Source organism: Pseudorca crassidens, chromosome 8 (assembly GCF_039906515.1).
Source record: "Pseudorca crassidens isolate mPseCra1 chromosome 8, mPseCra1.hap1, whole genome shotgun sequence".
Taxonomy (NCBI): domain Eukaryota; kingdom Metazoa; phylum Chordata; class Mammalia; order Artiodactyla; family Delphinidae; genus Pseudorca; species Pseudorca crassidens.
Window position 1 is genome coordinate 102,751,747 of NC_090303.1, and position 19,196 is coordinate 102,770,942.

The 19,196-nt window shown below is 43.3% G+C and overlaps 1 protein-coding gene across 5 annotated transcripts in view; it reads left to right on the forward strand.

Moving 5' to 3' along the window:
• Positions 1-19,196, forward strand: part of LOC137229496 (actin-related protein 3B) — a 344,507-nt gene that overhangs the window by 283,420 nt on the left and 41,891 nt on the right. For 4 of the 5 annotated variants that reach the window (XR_010945703.1, XR_010945707.1, XR_010945706.1 and 1 more), the window contains 5 exons: positions 11,072-11,389; positions 11,479-11,585; positions 17,122-17,265; positions 17,821-17,967; positions 18,224-18,324. The gene's annotated coding sequence lies outside the window, so the exon portion shown is untranslated. Of the gene's footprint in view, positions 1-11,071; positions 11,390-11,478; positions 11,586-17,121; positions 17,404-17,820; positions 17,968-18,223; positions 18,325-19,196 lie in introns of all 5 variants that reach the window. The other variant, XR_010945705.1, reaches the window with a different exon arrangement.

Genomic DNA, 19,196 nt, shown 5'->3' on the forward strand with positions numbered 1-19,196 from the left:
TTTGAAGAGTATGATAGTTAGATTAGGGTGGAAAAGAAAATAGTTTATAGACTTTTTTTCATCAAGTTGCTGCATTTTTTTAACTTTATTATTGAAACTCTATACATTTCAGCCCAGAATTTTCTTTATGATGTAAAATGACAATAATTAACTAATCATGATAATAAAATTACAACAATAGGGACTTCCCTGGTGGCCCAGTGGTAAAGAATCCACCTTACAATGCAGGGGATGCTGGTTGAACCCTGGTCAGGGAACTAAGATCCCACATGCCACGGGGCAACTAAGCCCACGCACCACAACTAGAGAAGAGAAAACCCACATGCCACAACTAGAGAGAAGCCTACGTGCCACAACGAAAGATCCCGCATGCCTCAACCAAGATCCCATGTGCTGCAACTAAGACCCGACGCAGGCAAAAATAAATAAAATAAATAATAAACAAGTCTTTTAAAAAATTACAGTAAAAAACAACAGCTACCAACCTACCTTTGCATGACTCCTGTACCTTTTGGGGGTGCCTTTTCAATTAATTAGATCATTGTAATAACAGCTTTCTGAGGAAGAAAGAGAGAGAGGTTGTCAGTATTTGAAGGTGAGGAAACCAAGGCCCAAGAAGGTTAAGTGTTTATCTCAAGTTCAGTCAATAAGATAATAAAAGGATGGTTGCTTCAGAATTCAAACATACTCAAATATCGTCCCCGGGAAAAACTAATCAAAACTTTGATCTCTTTTTTCCAATCACTGTCTTTTCTATTTTCTCTGTGTCTTCCTTCTCAAGGCAGATTCTCTGAACTATTAATCTGGGTAACTCAGAAAACACACAGCTTAAACATTTTTCTCAGGGCAAACATTGTATTCTTCACAAATGGACACACACGCATTTCTGGAATGAGGTTATATCCTGATAATGACCAGTATACATTTTTACAATTCAGATAGATTGAGGTACCATTTCTTTACAGTAGAATTCACCTATTTTAGGTGTTCAGTTCTATGAATTTTGAAAAATGTACACAGTTTGAAACCACCAACGTAATCAAGTTATAAAATATTTTCATTACCCCAGCCTTGAGGGTATTAGGCTAATCAGGCGGTACTGTACGATATCACTTGTAGGTGGAATATCTTAAAAAGCGGAACTCAGCAACGGAGTAGAGTGATGGCAGCCAGGGGCTGGAAGGTGGGGGAACAGGGAGATGTTGGTCAGAGGGTACAAACTCCCACTTGCAAGTGGGGGGAGTTCTAATATACACTATGGTGATCACAGCTAATTATACTGTATCATATACTTTTCTCACCACAGAAAAGAAATGGTAATTATGTGACATGTTGCAGGTGTTAGCTAATGCTGTGTTGGTCATCAATTTGTCACAAATATATCAAATCATCACATCAGTATACCTTAAACTTACACCATGTTGTTTATCAATTGTGTCTCAACAAAGCTGGGGAAATTTTTTAAAAGATAGATGACTTAAAACTGTCCTGAGTTGCTTTCCTTGGTATTTTTTTTTCCATAGCTTATAATACATTTAGGTTTTTCAAATGATACCAGAACCCATTCTCTGGATCACGTGCTTTAAGATGACACGCTTCCTTGGCTTTGTATTCAGGGATTGGAATCCCCTCTGATTGTTGTATATTTAACTTTGAATATATTCTGGGATAAATTTTTCTTAAAATGCTTACATGTAAGGTTCTGTTTTGAGTAGCACTGCAGGTTATTATTCTGTTTTGACTTCAGAATTTGTTTTGTTCAAATAGAAAAACCACTTGGGCATTGGAAAAGAAGAGCATGATAAATTTTATGGAAGAATCTCTATTATTCGATTCTGTGTGAATGCAAAGCCATTTGCTCTCATATGAGAGCCTGTCCTTTCAAAATCCACCCTTCACTTTTGCTCATCACTGGAGCTGCTCGGGAATGTCACTGCTGCTTCTTTATTTTAGAAAATTTTCGTCATGGCTTTATACATTTCTTAAGACAATGATGAAGATTGTAGGTAACTTTAAAACTATATTTAATTTAGTTAACAGAATAAATGAAGTTTGGGACATTACATTATGTAATCACATACATCACATTATGTAAATACACGGATTGAGTTCCTAGTCCACATCCTGAGACCCAGATCTCTATGGCTGTAGCAAAAAGGAGTTTCATTTGAACAGAAGTGGTCTTTGCTTCTTTTACCTTATGTGCCAGATTCTGGCTATTTCTATAATGAATGCAAATCAGGTAACTCAAGTTAAAAGTAAAGGTTTGACAACTATGCAAGGATTTTATGAAGCCTCTGGATAAAGTGGCAAGACTTTTCCCTGTAAACTTTGCATATTTTGACACTAGAGAAACCTTTCCAAATTTATAAATAATAAGTGTAAATTCATTTTAAGCCTTCCGTTTTTGTTTCAGTGAACACTTTGGGAGTCAGATTAAAATGACATTCTGCAAAATATTTCACTGTAAGGACCATTGCTCATTCTAAGAAACTCTCAGCGTGGCGTTAAAGAAACATTGCCCTGGACGAGATGAGTAGACGAAGATTGACTTTATTTCCATATGATTGGTAGCAATGCAGGAAGGACAGACCAAGTTTGGGCACTCAGATCCACTGAAGCAAACAGCAGAGGAGTTTTCCAGAGCTGGGGAGGATTGTAGGCCAGCTGTGTTGGCTAAGTGGTTCCCCAAGGAAAAGTAAACCTCCTCCTATCTTCCTGACAGAGGTAATTTTACAATTTGGAGGCTGGTACCCACGAAGCTAGGCTCCCATCCTTCCACAGAGACTGGAGAGGGGCCCCCTCTGCCCTAATGTTTGCATTTCAAAGGGATGGTTCCCAGGTCCTTGAGAAAGACATTCGTGGATTGTAAAACTGGTAAGAGGCTTCTGAAAAGCTTTACATCTCAAAAGGGCAGAGGAAGGATTTTCAATTATAAGTTTTCTAAAGTAAAGCCTCTAAGAAAAGGGAGGTCAGGAAGAAATCTGAATTTCAGTTGAGCTGAGGGGCATGTGAAGCAGTCTAGGTCAGTGGTTTCACCTGTGAGAGTCCAGGTTGGTGCTTGAATTTCAGTGATGCAGAGATGGGACAGGATACATGAGGTAGGTCAGGACTAGTGGTCCAGGACCTCTTCCTCGGGGAGAGGTTTCTTCTTTTTCTTTGTTTTTAAATAAATCTATTTATTTATTTTTGGTTGTGTTGGCTCTTCGTTGCTGGGCGCGGGCTTTCTCTAGTTGCGGCCAGCAGTGGCTACTCTTCGTTGCAATGTACAGGCTTCTCACTATGGTGGCTTCTCTTTTTGCAGAGCCTGAGCTCTAGGCGCTAGTTGTGGCACCCGGGCTCACTAGTTGTGGTTCGTGGGCTCAGTAGTTGTGGCATGCAGGCTTCAGTAGTTGTGGCTCACAGCCTTCAGTAGTTGTGGCTCGCAGCCTTCAGTAGTTGTGGCACGCGGGCTCAGCAGTTGTGGCTCACGGGCTCCAGAGCACAGGCTCAGTAGTTGTGGCGCACGGGCTTAGTTGCTCCACAGCATGTGGGATCTTCCTGGACGAGGGCTCGAACCCGTGTCCCCTGCATTGGCAGGTGGCCTCTTAGGCACTGCGCCACCAGGGAAGCCCCAGGGAGAGGTTTCTTCACTGACCTTTTTTACCTATGTGGTCTGCAAAGAACAAGTCCATTTACCTCCTACTGGTTTTCACATTGCTTTTTTTTCTCCCTGCTGTCATGGACTCCCTGCACTAGTTATTGAACTATCTCCTCTCAGCTCCAAGCCCTCCCTTCTGTGCTCTGTTTGGTGATGCTGGGTCTGGGGTTCTGTGAGTCATATTTCTGCTTTGTCAGTGAGTTCCCAGTGTCGACTGAAAAAATATGCACAACCTAAAAGTTGAGAATTATTTTATTTGGTGGACAAAACCAAGGACTTAAGCCTGGGACACAGCCTCTCAGCTAGCTCTGAGGGATTGCTCCAAAGAGGTAATGGAAGAGCCAGGATGTATGGGAGTTTTTGCAACAAAAACCAGGTAGTTGGAACATCAAAATATTACTGTTAATTAAAGAAAACCAGACATCTCAAATTAATGACTTTAGCACTTTTCTGGTTTTCTTTGCGCTTTTCTGTGTATGGGAAGATGCAAGAGTCTGGGCTCACTAAAATCATTCCTTTGATGTGCACCTCAGCTGTCTAAGGCCAGGATCCTGCTTTTCTCCATCCTGGCTCCCTTCAGGGTTCACCGCTGGCTGTGGCTGCGGTGGCTGAGGGCTTGAGGGCTGCACCAGCCTTTGTTCACTGGTATATAGCAGACGATAGTTTTCATCCATGCCTGTAACTGGGAAGTATCTCCAATGGGGAGAGCTGCAGGGGGACCACAGCCTTGAGGAGGAGGAAGGGCCACCCTCATTCCAATCTCCTCCTAATGCTTCCTGACTGGTTCCCAGTCCCGTGAGCAGTCCACCACCAGTGCCTTCTCCCCTGGCAGTGCCAGGGGCACTGATTCACCCCTCACCCTCCAGCTCAGCAGAAACAAGAAGCATCTGTGCAGGGGCTGTGCTGTCATCTTGGAAACTGGCTTTCATCTTTCTTATTATGTTCACTCCAAATCTCAGCTACGAAGCAGGGCAGTGTTTGTGAGATTCTGCCTCTTCCATGGTTTGTATCAATATGTAAACCATTCAGTCAGATCTAAGGGTCAATTTGTCAACTGCAGGAAGAATGATATTCATTGAAAGTGTGAATACGTCCAGGAGGTTACTCCTCATGTGTGTTACACGGTTACTCCTCAACTGTGTGTTTTGACACTTCTAACTTCAGCCTAATATGTTGTTTATTAAGCGAAATTCATTATAGTGTCTTCATACACAAAAGAGATTTAAAATGAAGTATGTGAGTGCTGGTAACATTTCTCACTTGGCCAGTCTCAACATATGCCAATTTATTGTGCTAACAGCCCCTAAAAGGGAGGGCATTTGCCGTCAGTAAATAAGCCTCAGAGTAGAATATAGAGTGACATCCTTCCGCCATGTAGATCCTGGGTAGATAGCTTCTGACATCTCTCTCCCGCTCTACGTATATTTCTGTTTGTCTGTCCTTGGAGATGCTATTCTATTCTGATCAGTTGGTAGACATCTTAGCTTCTCTGTGTTTAAATACTTGGAATACTACATGTGAGTTAAAGTTTTAAAAAATATTGGTTTATATAAGATATATCCTCCTTCCTGTTATATCAAAATGTGTGAGCTCAAATATATTTCTGTGATCTGTTTTTGTTTCCAGTCTATCAAATTGAACTCCCAACTACGTTGCAGCACTCTTCACAATAGCCAAGATGTGGAAACAACCTAAATGTCCATTGACAGGTGAATGGATAAAAAGTGATATATACATACAATGGAATATTATTCAGCCTTAACAAAGTAGAAGGGTCATAGAAGAACCTTAGGACATTATGCTAAGAGAAATAAGCTAGTCACAGAAGGGCAAATACTGCATGATTCTGCTTAAATGAGATATCTAAAAGATCAAACTCATAGAACCGAAGAATGGAAGGGTGGTTGCCAGGGGCTGAGGAAAGGGGGAAACGAGGTATTGCTAATTAACAGGTATAAAACTTCAGTTATGCAAGATGAATAACCTGCTTACAGGCCACATTTTGCCTATAAATAACAATACCATGTTGCGCACCTAAAAACCTATCAAGTGGGTAGATCTTAGGTTAAGTGTTGTTAGCAAAATTTAAAAAGAAAAGAGTTTTGTCCTCTTTAAGAAATGGTTCCATATAACTTTCTAGAATTTTTTTTTTTAATGTGAAACTTGATAATGATTTTCTGACATCTGAAAAGAACGATATGAGTTGAGAGTGAAGGAAGTTGAGAATGAAAATTACAGTTTTCTAGTCCTAAGGCAGAATGGTTATTGGAGATCATTCCCCTGTGAAGCATTTCTACACCGGTGCTAAACCAAGAGGAATGTATATCAAATTTTAGAGCTAAAATGGGTGTGAAAGACTAATCCATGGCTTGGTAAGTTATGAAGACCCTCTTGGATGAAGTGACGATCTTGTGGTGGTGAAGCATCCGTTGGACAGTGCCGTGTGCTGGAGCGATTCTCCAATACGGCAGGAAGAGCGAGAACCCTGAAGTCGGACAAACTGGATTTGAATCCTGGCCCTACCATTGGCAGCTGTAGGATCCCAGGCGAGTTGCCTAACTTCTTGGGTCACACGCTCCACACCTGCTAAGCAAGGGTGATGACACCTGCTGGATTTGGTGTGAGGATGAACGATAATATATGCAAAGCCCCTGGCTCCATGTCTGATCCTAGGAGGTGCTTGATAAGTGGAGTTGGGTGGAGTAAAGAACTCGCCACCAAGAAATAGCTGCGGGGCTTCAAAACAGACACAGAAAATAACTTAATGTTTATCCAAGAATCAACTAGTAAAGGAGAAGTCTGAAGGATAATTATATCAGGAGACCTAAGCAGAGGAAAACTTACCGAAATGAGCGTTACCTTTATGGACACAGAGTAAGAATTATTGATTTCAGACTAATAAAAAGTATAGTATGACATCATCAAGAGAGTAAAAAAAAATCCCATCAAATATCAAAATGAGGAACAACTTTGAATTTTTACATAAGGCAATTGAAAATCCAAATCGAAGAATGGCAGTGGAGAATGGAATGTAAAAATAAACCAAGGGCTGGACTCAAAATGAGTTTCCACAGTAAGGATTTGAATTTCTGCCTCCTGGCTAAGAACAGAGTGGGAATAAGGAATGAAATCCCTTTCCACACACCTATTAGCTTCTGTTTGCCTTTTCTTCCCAGATGTGTAGGATCTTAATGAAGGCAGTTATTTTGGTTATTTTTTTGCGGTACGCGGGCCCCTCCCTGCTGTGGCCTCTCCGGTTGCGGAGCACAGGCTCCGGACGCGCAGGCTCAGCGGCCATGGCTCACGGGCCCAGCCGCTCCGCGGCATGTGGAATCCTCCGGGACCGGGGCACGAACCCGTGTCCCCTGCATCGGCAGGCAGACCCTCAGCCACTGCGCCACCAGGGAAGCCCAAGGCAGTTATTTTAATTGTCTTACTGTATGCAATGCTATTCTTCTCTGTGCTATGAACCATATCACAGAACAGCTCATTCATTTAAGCGGTTTGCTTAACCCAATTATTCTATACTTAATCCTAAATCTTTTGAAAGGGCTAAGATTTTTTTCTGAGTGACATCTTCTGTAGTTTTCCAATGAGACAGAAACTTTATCATTTTAGTTAAAGGGACAGATAACAAAATGGACTTTGTGAAACATCTACAACTCTATTGTTGCTTTTAAAAACATTTGACATTCATAATCTCATTTTATTATCACATCCTGTCCATTTCATAGATAAGAGGTCCGAAAAGGAGATGTCACACAGATGAGTTTTATGACCTGAATTTCTGTTTAAATTCCATCTTGCCCCAAACTGATGCACTTCCTAGTCTTCTGTATTGAACCTGGTCTTAGGGTCTTCTTTGACTTTCTTTTTCTCCAAACACCACTGACTTCCTTTGTCCTCTCAGTTCCCAACCCCTAAAAGGGGTCCTGTCCTGTGTCCCTTTCATTACCGGCTCAGGTATTAATTAAGTTGCCAGCAGGAAAGAGCCCCAAGGGGTTGTGACTCCAAGATAAATTTGCATTTGGGGTCAGAAGTTCTTGAAGATAAAAATATTCTTTAGTGTTTCCCATTCAAGGTGGTCACTGAGTTCAGATGTTTATCTCTCTTCCCTGTTCAAATCCCATTCAAGTTATTATAAGGAAATACAAAAGGAATTTCTTGTGAGAGCCGCATCAGTAGATCAGAGATTTGGGGAGAATTTCTGAAGGGTGGGAAGAAGCTGGGACAATGCTGACAGGTAAACAGAGCAGAGGAACCTTCAGTGTGCATCAGCTGAGGGGAAATTATAGACAAGGAGGAAGCCGATCTCACTGGTAGGACTCCGGAAAAGCTCCAAGCAAGGAATCAACAGGTGTGTACAGCTGAGTGGGTGGGGATGCAATTCACATTGAAGTGTTGAACTTCTCCCTGCAGAGCAGCTGTGCCATTGGTCTGCCTTGAGCCAGTTGATGCCCTGATACAAGCATTTAGACCCAGGCACAAACCAGTGACACCGTTGCTAATGCTGCTGAACACACCTGGTCCTTGGGGCTCCTGGGATCGGTGTTGGTATCTCTCTGCAAACTCTCCTCATTTTGTCATTGAAAGTACGGTTTCCCTGACTGCCTGATGCCCTGAAGTGGAGCCCTTGCACCTGCATATGAAATAAATCGTACAGACGTGTTCATGTAACACAGAAAGCTCACTGTCACTCTCTCTTCAAGGCAGGAATCAGCTGCAGGTGAAACCCACCGCAGTTACCGGTGCTAACTAATCAAATCGTTTGTTCATACATGCAAATAGATAACCAAGGATCACCGCACATTTGTGTGGTGTTATTTTACTTAAAGAGAAAAATTAACTGCAGAGGAAATGGGTCTCTTGATGGATACTGTGGGAAAAATAGCTTTAATGTTTTCATTGCCTAAATTTGCTTTGAGGCAATATTGCATTCAACACAAAGAACGCCCTGTGAACAAGCGTAAAGCTCTTATACTTTAAGAAGATGATCGCTGAAATGAGCAGTTCAGTGCAAGGGGTGAAAGAAAACGTTATGGAAGTATTCCCAAGCATAGAGCCAAAAGGCAATGAGGTGGACCAGGGTGTGACAGAGAAGTAGATGAAGCCTGGAAGAATCAAAGTATGGGATCTATCACAAAAGAGAGATGAGAAGAAACAGAGGAGGAGAAATAAGAAAAGATAGAGCAACATTTCCCCGAGTTAAAAGAAAGATTGAATCCTTCCGTTGAAAGGGTCCATGAATACTAACCAATATGAATGGAAAAAACCCAATAGCGAGACATAGCCTCATTAAAATGTAAGCAACCAGGTCTAAGGAAAAATTTCTAAAACTTCAGAGAGAACAAAACCAAGCAGCAACAGTTTTTCCACAAAGAATGAGAATATGATGGTATTAGTATTAGACTTCTCATCGTCAGCACTGTAGTGAGAAAACAATAGACAAATACTTTTAAGCTGGAGGGAAGTGATTTAAAATACAAAATTTTTCACCAGTCAAAATGGCAAGTGATGAGGCAAAATAAGTGCATTTCAAGTCACAGAAAGTCTCAGAAAAATTTTTCTTGTGCACTCCTCCTGGACACACAAAAAATTACCAAGAATGCGTTCCAGCGAAATGCAAGTAATTCACATAATAGTGACTCCAGCTCAGTGCAGGAGGGTGACTTCCCAGGATTCAGGGGGCCGGTGGTCCTGGAGGACGTGGAATCCACGTTGGAGTTTGAAGACCCGGGGCTCTGAGGGGGTTGAGGAGTGAAGCAAGGAGGAGGGTTAAGAAGTTGGTAATTTATAGACGTGTGACATCACGTGCTCTGTACTTAGAAACTCCAGGAAAACTATACAGCTTTCTAAGGAAGTCACACCCTCGGTGAAGCAAACTTAAATGTGACCAGATTTGGGCAGTCATGAGAGAAAAGAAAATTTATTTGATCTAGATTCTTGGAACTGTTTATTTTGTGTGGCACTCTTTTAATAGCACAAATTACATTTCATTCTCTGTAGAATGAAATACATATATATACTTATTTATTTATACCACATCTTCTTTATCCATTCATCTGTCGATGGACATTTAGGTTGTTTCCATGTCTTGGCTATTGTGAAGAGTGCTGCTACGAACACAGGGGTGCGTGTATCCTTTCGAATTAGAGTTTTCTCTGGATATATGCTCAGGAGCGGGATTGCTGGGTCCTATGGTAGCTCTATTTTTAGTTTTCTGAGGACCCTCCATACCGTTCTCCATAGTGGCTGCACCAACTTAACATGCCCACCAACAGTGTAGGAGGGTTCCCTTTTCTCCACACCCTCTCCAGCATTTTTTTATTTATAGAGTTTTTGATGCTAGCCATTCTGACCAGTGCGAGGTGGTACCTCATTGTAGTTTTGATCTGCTTTTCTCTAATAATTAGTGATGTTGAGCGTCTTTTCATGTGCCTATTGGCCATCTGTATTTATTCTTTGGAGAAATGTCTCTTTAGGTCTACATGCTATTCTATATGTTCAGTTGCTCATCTTTACACTTTAATTATATATATTAAATATAAATATATATATATATAAATATATATATATATATTTGGTGGAAAAAAGGAGGGGAAGCCAAAAGAAACCATAGAGGTATCAAGTTCCTTATTTTATAAAATAGAGAATCCAGAGGTAATAAAGTTGAGAGATGCAAAAACAGAGATTTAAGTACTTTTAAGCTATAGAGTAATCAGTAGTAGAACTGAAACTTATGATAAAAATTAGGGGAAAGAGCAAGGGGGTGATGTAGAGCAAATGAAAAAGAAAGCGAGCTAATATCTCAGTGGGGGGTCAGGAGGCATTATTTAAAATGCATCCATCAGAGATATATGACAAACACATACCGAGAGACTGTAGGCTTAGCTCCAAGCAGGACCACAGGCCTGGAGGCACCAGCGAGGCAGGGCGGGTGGGACCACATGCACAGGTGATGACTGTCTCATGCCTTGGTGCTGAGTCAGATCACGGAACTTAAAAATTTTCCCGGGGCAGAGAAGGGCAAGAATGGTCCAAGTCGAATTGTAATTCACACCGTTTCAGGAAGATGGGAGCTCACCATGAAGTTAATTTAATTGTAGAAAATAAAGAAATTTGGTCCTTTTCAGACAAGCGTTCCCGCACAATTGTTTTTGTGGCGCAAACACACATCGCAACATCCCCGATGCAGGGCTTGCCTTCCTGTGCTTTCCTTCACTGTTATCGATGTTTCGTGGCTTTGGACTTATTTTTCCTTTGAGATGACCATCAGAGAGTGTTCAGAGGCCATAATTACACTTTGTTAGGCCACGTGGGTTTCATAATTTCCCAGTTAGATGTTTTTTAGTCACAGTTTAAAATGTTCTCACAATGCGCGAATGCCAACCCCAAATCCACCTTTCCCTAATGGATTTTACTCTTCTGCAGGCGAAATGCATTCTCTCTGGTAACAAATGAAGACGGAGTGGCGAGGCTTGCTGTGAAGGGGACGCGAGCCAGCACAGGGCACACAGTCGTGTGTTGCCATGGAAGTTTCGGCAACGGCTGCACCACCGAAGGCAATTTCCAAGAGATGGTTGTAAAACGTGACCAAAGCCCCTGCAAGCTAGAGTGCATCACAGATTGGCACAAATGTTTATGGAGGTCAGAAGTCAGATTACATGTCCTCTTATTTCCATAGCAAACCTCTCTTTATTCCACACGTATGGAACCAAGATCCGTTTTCCTCACCTGATCCTTCACCAGGTGAAAAGATCCCTCTGCCTTGCCCCACCTGCGTGTGTGTGTGTGCACGCAGCATTACAATTAACTTCTCTGACCACTAATCTTTTCAGGCCAAAGGTTTGGATACCTGTTTGAGGCCAAGATAGAGAAAAAGAGGCTGAGTTGGAAAACCTTGTGACCTGGAGGGAGAGAACGGGCTCCAGAAGAAGGGCATTAGGTAGGTGACCCAATGACCAGTGTCCAATGGCTTCACAATGGCAAAGGCTGGACCCTGCTGGGTTTTGTCTCATGAGCTGTTAAAGTTGTGTCTAGGTATTCTCTCTCCTTTTGCTCCCGCTTCCGACCTCCCATTCCTTCCCGAGCTTTCTAGGATTCCAGGACAAATGAATGCCATATGTTGGGAATATGAGTAACAAGACGAAACGCTTGCAGTAATCACTGCTTAATCGTGGTGAGTTGTATTCCGGACCGAGACGTCTCGCCGTGTGGCCCGTATTGCTGGGCGTCCTTTCAGGGAACTGTCGGGACACTTGATTGCAGGAGAGCTGACGAGTGACACGTCCTTCCCACAGCAGTGGTGGCGGCCCCAGCTCCCTGTCTAGTCACATTAGCTCCCCTCTGCACTCAAACAAGTCAGAAGCAATCATCTCCTCTGCGCCGGATAAGCAAATGCAAACACTGCCCTGGTGTGATGTTGATAGGACAAGAGGTGAAGGCGGCTAATATAATACAGACGTACCATTCGGATATAATAAGCCATTTAGAACAATAGTGGATGAAGATTTTCTGTCTTTCCCCGGATCTGTCTTCTTTTCCACAAGGGAGGGACTAGGTGGTTCGTGAGGAGAGTGCCGTGCAATTGCTTTATAGAGGCTAAGCCTCTCTGCTGCTTCTGCTGTTTTCCCTATGTGGACGATGAGAATCTTTGGTGCTGGAGGGCGGCTACTGGACCTATTAGTTTCAGGTACATTTCATAGTGTTCCTAGGTCTTGAGAGCCCATCTAGCAACATTCACCTAAGTGGCTTGGTTTCCTAAGATGAGAGCTGAGAGTCAGCTAAGATCAGTGAAGCCTTTTGATAGACTTGTCCTAATATTAAAAAGTAAAAGGGCATGATGGATTTGAAAAGCAGAAGCCAGCCACTTGGAATCTGACCTTGGATGTAATTCAGGTGTTAAGTGGAAATAATATTATTTATAAGTAAACTATTCTTTTCCTCAAGGCTGTAGGACCAAAGTTAGGGTGAAGCTTGAAAATGCACGAGGGTATTTTTATAAGGAAACCAAATGGGGAAAAAAGAAACCCTGGAGGAAATAAAATCTGTGACGGCGTTTCCCTCTAGTGTTTGCATTTATCCAATAAGCACTTGCTAATGTTGGATCTACGCCAAGCAAGCAATGCTTTAGAGAAGAGGGTAAGGGAAAAGATAGCTCGTGTTTCCACTGCAGTAGTAACTGTTAATTCAATCTTTTGTGCCAGATGCGTCCTTGCCCTCATTTCTGGCAACTGATCGCCCAGCGTGTTGAGTGGGGAGGGTATCTCTCTTAGCTCCATAGTCCTTGGGCTTGACCACTTGCTTTGGCCGATGGAATTTTAGTGAACTTGATGTGACCAATGATCTTGAAGGTGCTTGTGTGGTTTGGCTTGGTCTCTTGCTCTGCTGGGGTCCGTCATGAGAAGGATGTGCCCTGCATAGCTGCTGGTCCAAAGAGAATGTGGAGACAAGTAGAAGAGAACTGAGCTTGAATCAGAGACTAAAGCCAACCTCAGCTGACTCACAGCCCAACACAGGGCTGCTTCAGGTGGTTAGCTGTCTCATGAGGAATGAAAAAGTACAAATGCAAAAGCTCTAAGCAGCTGACTTTTGCAATGGTTTGTTACACAGCTTTAGTGCAGCTAATATAATTTTTAAAGTTAAATGAAAATTAATTGAATGGTGGGTATAATATAAAAAAGATAAAGTTTTTGGACCAGTTTCTAGATGATGCACTATTTGTCTTAATGAACAACAACAGTAACTTTAGTTTTGAAACTATTTAAAAGCCTGCTGTAGCTGAAAAAAAATCATATAGGGACAAAAAAAACTTCTCCGAAGAGGCAAGTTTCTCCAGCCCAAGAAATAGGACGACCAGCTTTAGTTAACTCTCCTTGGAATTCTCATGTGTTTTACCAAGTATTTTCCTTGGCTGTCACAGTCATTACCCATTTCTTGCTCCCTTGCCCGCTCTTGGGGTGATACCTGCCACTGTTGCCGTTGCCAAGTCAGCACCTGAGCCACGAATGCTCGCTGGCTGTGCTACTGCCATAATTGGAACGGAGGCTGCCAGCGCCAGTGGTCAAGGGGCTCGTGTCTAACCAGAGGGCACTGTCTCTTGTCATTGCCAAAGCTGCTGGAGCCAATTCGGCAGACATCGCGCCTCTTCCGATTCTCACTCGAGTGTTCGTGGCAACCATCGCATCCCAGGATTTGTTCACGTCAGTCAGGGCCGGGATGAACAATCCTAGAGGCAGGCACTGCATTGCAGTTGGATTCCTCTTCTCAGTCTCTGGCACGGCCTGCACTTTGCAAACTCTGCTTGAGAATTTTGACTTTCTTCTCGAGATGAGTTCTTTGCTAGGACTCTCCTTAGTACTTGTGTTAACTATTGCTCTGGTAGGCTGCTTCACCAGCCTCTAGTCATCCCTTAGGGACACTGGAGTCACCCCAAGCTGGAGTCCCAGCCACACTGGGATTTGCACACGTCTTGTTTTTCTGTCGTGGAAGGTGACACTACGGCTGATGGAGATTTGATGGCCTGGAATAATCAATATTAAAACAAGGAAGAGACAGAAGAGCTATGGGAGAGATATTGGATGGCCTAATGTATTCTGAGCCAGCTCAGGGAATCAAAGACACTTCCTTAGCAGGAAACTCCTGCGTTGAATCCCAAGGACATATGGGTGGTTCTGAGAGTGAAGGTCAGTACCGAGATGACCCAAGTTTTGCAAAACTCTAAATATCTGTGACCTAGCATGGAAACGAGGTCACAGATGGTGGCAGGACAGTGACCTCAAGGGACGGTGCTAGGAGGTGAAGCCATAAAATGAATGAGAGAAGAATGACCTTGGCAGGACTGTGAATGCTTGGAATGACTGCTTTTTATGCTTCTGGTACGTAGTTTAATGAGATGGTGTCTAAGGATCCTTGTACCTCTAAACTTTCTATGATTCTATCTAGACATTTAATGGAAAACTTCAGTTGCTCTCCTAATGCAGCTGCTGCATGTCTGCTATTTTAATGGGCTTGCTTTATATCCTGAATATCCGGAGGAGGTGGAGATAAATCAGCCTGAGTTCCATCTACTCCTTCGATCGAGGGAGAGAAAGATGTCTCATAATATTGGAAGAGAGAGGCTGGAAGGTTTTCTTGCCTGTGGGAAAAGAGATGATGGGCTGAAATAAATAATGAGCATAAACTGTTTTTGTGTCGCTCCAAAACAACATGCAGGAGGGGGGACGTGGAAAGCCCTGGGAGTCCTACGTGTCTAGGAGGGTGACAAGGTTCGGACTCTTGAGTTTGGCACATTTTGGCTATATTTATAATCCCTATCCAATCGCCCTCATTTCGCTGAATTCCAACTTTTATTTCACTCACAGAACTCCTCCTCCTACTATTTTTGTAGAGTAAATCTGATTATAAAAACTTTATTCTTCACCGTTTGGCTTAATTCCTTGTGTTAAAGATGACAGTAAAAACGCATCAGTTCAGACCTGCTGCTTTAAATCCCTTTTTAGAAGCAAGTGTGTTCCTTCCTTCTTCAGCGTCCTCTAATTCGTGGTCCATAGACTAGGAGATAGATTGAGGGTTATCTCTATTCCTTTGGAAAAGGAGCGTATTATAAACCAGTTAATACTCAAATTGAGAACGCAAAGACAATGCTTAGTCTTTTTAAGAGACTAAATTAAGAAGTTCACTTTAAATCTTTTAAGCTCTCCCTTTGGTGCATGAAAAATGCTCACGCATTATTTTAAAAAACAACGACAAACCTCTTATCTCCTTCCAAAAGCAGGTTAAAAGAACCGTCTGAGTCGTAACTGGCATTGATGTTGGGTTACCTTACTCTACATGGTAAAAAGTAATAACACTACCTCTCCTTTAAAATAGTGCATGATTTTTTTTTTTTTTTTTGTCACTTGGAATGAGACTTGTCCTTCACCCCTCAATCAATGAGCCAGTATTTACCGAGATGAAATTCTGCACCAGATGCACCCTCCAGGAGAACACAGGGAGGTGGGAGGGGGCCCGTCTGTCCTGAAGCAGATTGATATAGGGCGGAGGAAATTGAGCCTCATTTTTTTTTTTAAACATCTTTATTGGGGTATAATTGCTTTACAATGGTGTGTTAGTTTCTGCTTTATAGCAAAGTGAATCAGTTATACATATACACATGTTTCCATATCTCTTCCCTCTTGCGTCTCCCTCCCACCCTCCCTATCCCACCCTCCAGGCGGTCACAAAGCACCGAACCTCATTCGTGTTTACATGTGAAATGTGGCCCTCGCCATGAGACAGGAAAGAGAAAATCGTGCTCTCGGTGCCACCCTCCTTAGGAGGAATGAGGATTGTAAATAACAGTTAATTCCCTCCCAGTCCAGTAAATAAACAAGTTCAAATCACGTGGTTTCCAGCCCAGGGCTCTTCCATCTGCCCTGAGGTCTGTGAGCTTGACCTGGGATCATTACTCAGGGGTCCTGGCCTCCTTCCCTCCTCCAGGGCCTGCCTAGTCTTTTTCTCTGGTCTCTCGTTGTTTCTAGCTCTCTGTGCTTCGTGTTTTCTGCTGATTTGTTCTCAGTGGAAAGCCCCGGACGGAGGTCAGGGGTAGGAAGAGGGCGGGCCGGGGTCCTCATTCCTTTGGCTTTCTCTCTGCGGGGTCCAGCTGTCTCCCTCGGCTAAAAGAAGCTGCCCCTCTCCAGGAAAGCCGTCCTGCAGGGTTCCTTGCCTTCTGGGGCTTGGTAACCGCTTCCCCAGCTTGTACCAGCCCTGCATTCTCCAGTCTGGTCCCTACACTCTGTCCTCACCTTTGCAAATAAACCCTTCTTGAATTTCCCACAATTCAGTGTTCTGTTTTTTGACAGAGGCACTGACAGGTTGAAGGACCTCCTTGTTAAACTCTTGAACTAGTGGAGGGACATAAGGAGGGGAACTTCAGGCCCCGTGGTCCCTCGTGGCGGACCCATATTTTGGTGAGGACTCCTTCATTTATGTCATTAGGCAATCGTCTGACTGACTTACTTCTTACTGCCAACTTCAAATTGTTGAAGCCCAGCGCAGTTCTTAAATAAAAAATATGTGCCCAGCAAATGGAACTGATTTTAAAAGAAATTGCTCGTGGTGATTTAGTGAACTGTCAGGATTCTATTTCATAAATAACAAAATAGAAATTAGGAGCATGTCAGGGCTGCATTAGTGCTCACCCATAAATAAGAATCATTTTATTAGAGCTGGTAAATTATGCTTACTTAATTCACATTGTCATGCCTGCCACTTTGCTATATATCCTGTGGGTTTTTTACTCCCTAGATGTGTTACAGTTCAGCAAGACAAACATTTTGGGTAACTGATATATTAAGAATGCAGTTATGAGTAAATAATGTTATTTTTCTGTGTTTCATACAGTAGTGATTGGCTTTTCTTCTGCTGACATGTAGGGCTGAGTTTCATGAAAATGGGAGATTAATGCATCCTCTGTGTGTGTCTCTCTCGCTCTTTTTAAGGCCAAGTGTGAAAAAGAAATGAAAACATGAAGAGTGTTAATGAATGTGAGATGCTGGAATAAAGGAGTCTTTGCTCTTCAGCTATGTGGCATTGATCCCACTAATGGTTTGGCTTCTGAGGAGAGAAAATCTTTGATCCGCTCAGTGAGTTGACGGTCACAGGACAGGTGGTCATGTCATGCAGACCAAGTCCGAAGGCCTGGGAAGCAGGGCATCTCCAGAAGACAGTTTCCATAAGCGTACAATCCAGACCAGGGACAAGACTGATACATTCACGAAAGTGTCAGTAACACTGAAGGGCAGCACGGGACCGGGATGAGGGTCAGGGGGGTGGGAGGTGTCTGAGGGGCCCTCCCAGAGCAGTCGAGCTTGAAGGACACGTCCAGGTAGAGACCTGTGTCTCATCTCTTCTCTTTGACAAGGATGCCCAGGTAGAGATCTATTTCTCGGCTCTTCCGTTTGACAAGGACAGTCCTTAACAAAGTTCAGCCCCGCCCCCCCCCGCCCCAATGTCTGCGGCATCAGAATCTCTTTACACAGCTTCTCCCTCATCCCCAGGGCTCAGTGACCTTCAACTCCCTCCTGCCCTGGGTTCCTCACCAGATGGTTCTTCACCCCTCGCCCCACCACATCATCGTCCCATCTCAAACTCTCTCCTCTTCACCCTTGAAAGCACCTATTTTTGTTCTATTTTTTCAGGCTCCTGTCTACTAGATGATAATGGGATGAAAATAATGCATATAAAACAATTAATATACTATTAATAAGTTACCCCTTCCTGGGAACATAGTGCCTTCAGCCAATGAAGATGCTCCAGGTCAGGTGCCTTGACCATCCATAGGGAAGGTGAGGAGAGGAACTCTCTGGGACCCTTCACATCTTAGCACGTGGGTGGGAGCTCCCCATTCAGGGAATGACATGCTTTCACGGGCCTTGTAAGGTCTCTTCCTGGAAGGCTCTCCCCGCACCTCCAGACCTGCCTGGGGCTGCCGGACTGTATAGACTTTCCCTTAGTGTCACACTTTTGAAAGCACTCTCCTAGCTGAATATTTTGCATTTGATCCCCCAAATGGTAAAGGAAGGTACTTTTCTCATTTGACAGCTGGGGGAAGTGAAACCAATAATAACAGAGTGTAGGACCCAGGCCTCCTGAACCAGCATGGACCCTGCCACCCCTGTGGCTTTTCTGAAGATGCCACCCAAGTGAGTCTGATTTGCTTAAGACATCTGGGCGTTAATTTCTGAAATCAGAAAAGAGGGGGGCAGACATGGTGAATGGATACATTGTTGCAGTTAGTTTAGCTCGTTGAAGCAGTCAGATGTCCTTTGTGGTGGTTGTAGTCACATCAGTGAGAGCCAATGATTTGTGCTTAAAGTTTAGTGAAACATTGTACTATATTTGTTTAATTATTTCCATTTTACAGATGAAGAAATTGAGGTTGAGACGCGCGAAGTGACTTGTCCGAGTTAACTCTGCTGGTCACAAGGCGCCAGGCTTCCCTACCCAAATCCGCAGTGATGTCTCTTTCACTTGGAGGATAAAGGAAGAACTGAATTCAAGTTATTGCAGACTACAGAATCGCTACCATTGTAGTACTGTAGTCTGCAATTACTACATCTCTTAGATATTGAAAATCACATGTAGTAAAAGACTCATCATACACATGTGTTGGGTGTTAGTACCACAGTCCATCTCCGTATTTAAGCAGAGTTGATTGTTTAGAAAATGTGAGAAATAAACAGAGAGCTGTTTTCTGGGTCAGTGAGGGTAACCCCTACCTTGGAAGGATTAATGCAGGCATTTATAGGCAATGAATAAGAATACTGTGGCCGTGTATGTGGAGGATCCAGGCATAGCATTTAGAAGTTACAGGAACTTGAAAAATTTCCCTCCACTCTCACCAACTTGTTCAATGAACTTGACTGGGTGCTTTACAGGGAAGGACTGTACTGAAGGCCACCAAGATGGACGACACTTGTCCCCTCCCAGACCATGCGGAATTAGGAAGACGCCACGGAGAGCGCCAGCCGCAGCTGCGGAAGTGCCTCCCGTGGCGTCCAGCGGGCCAGTTCTC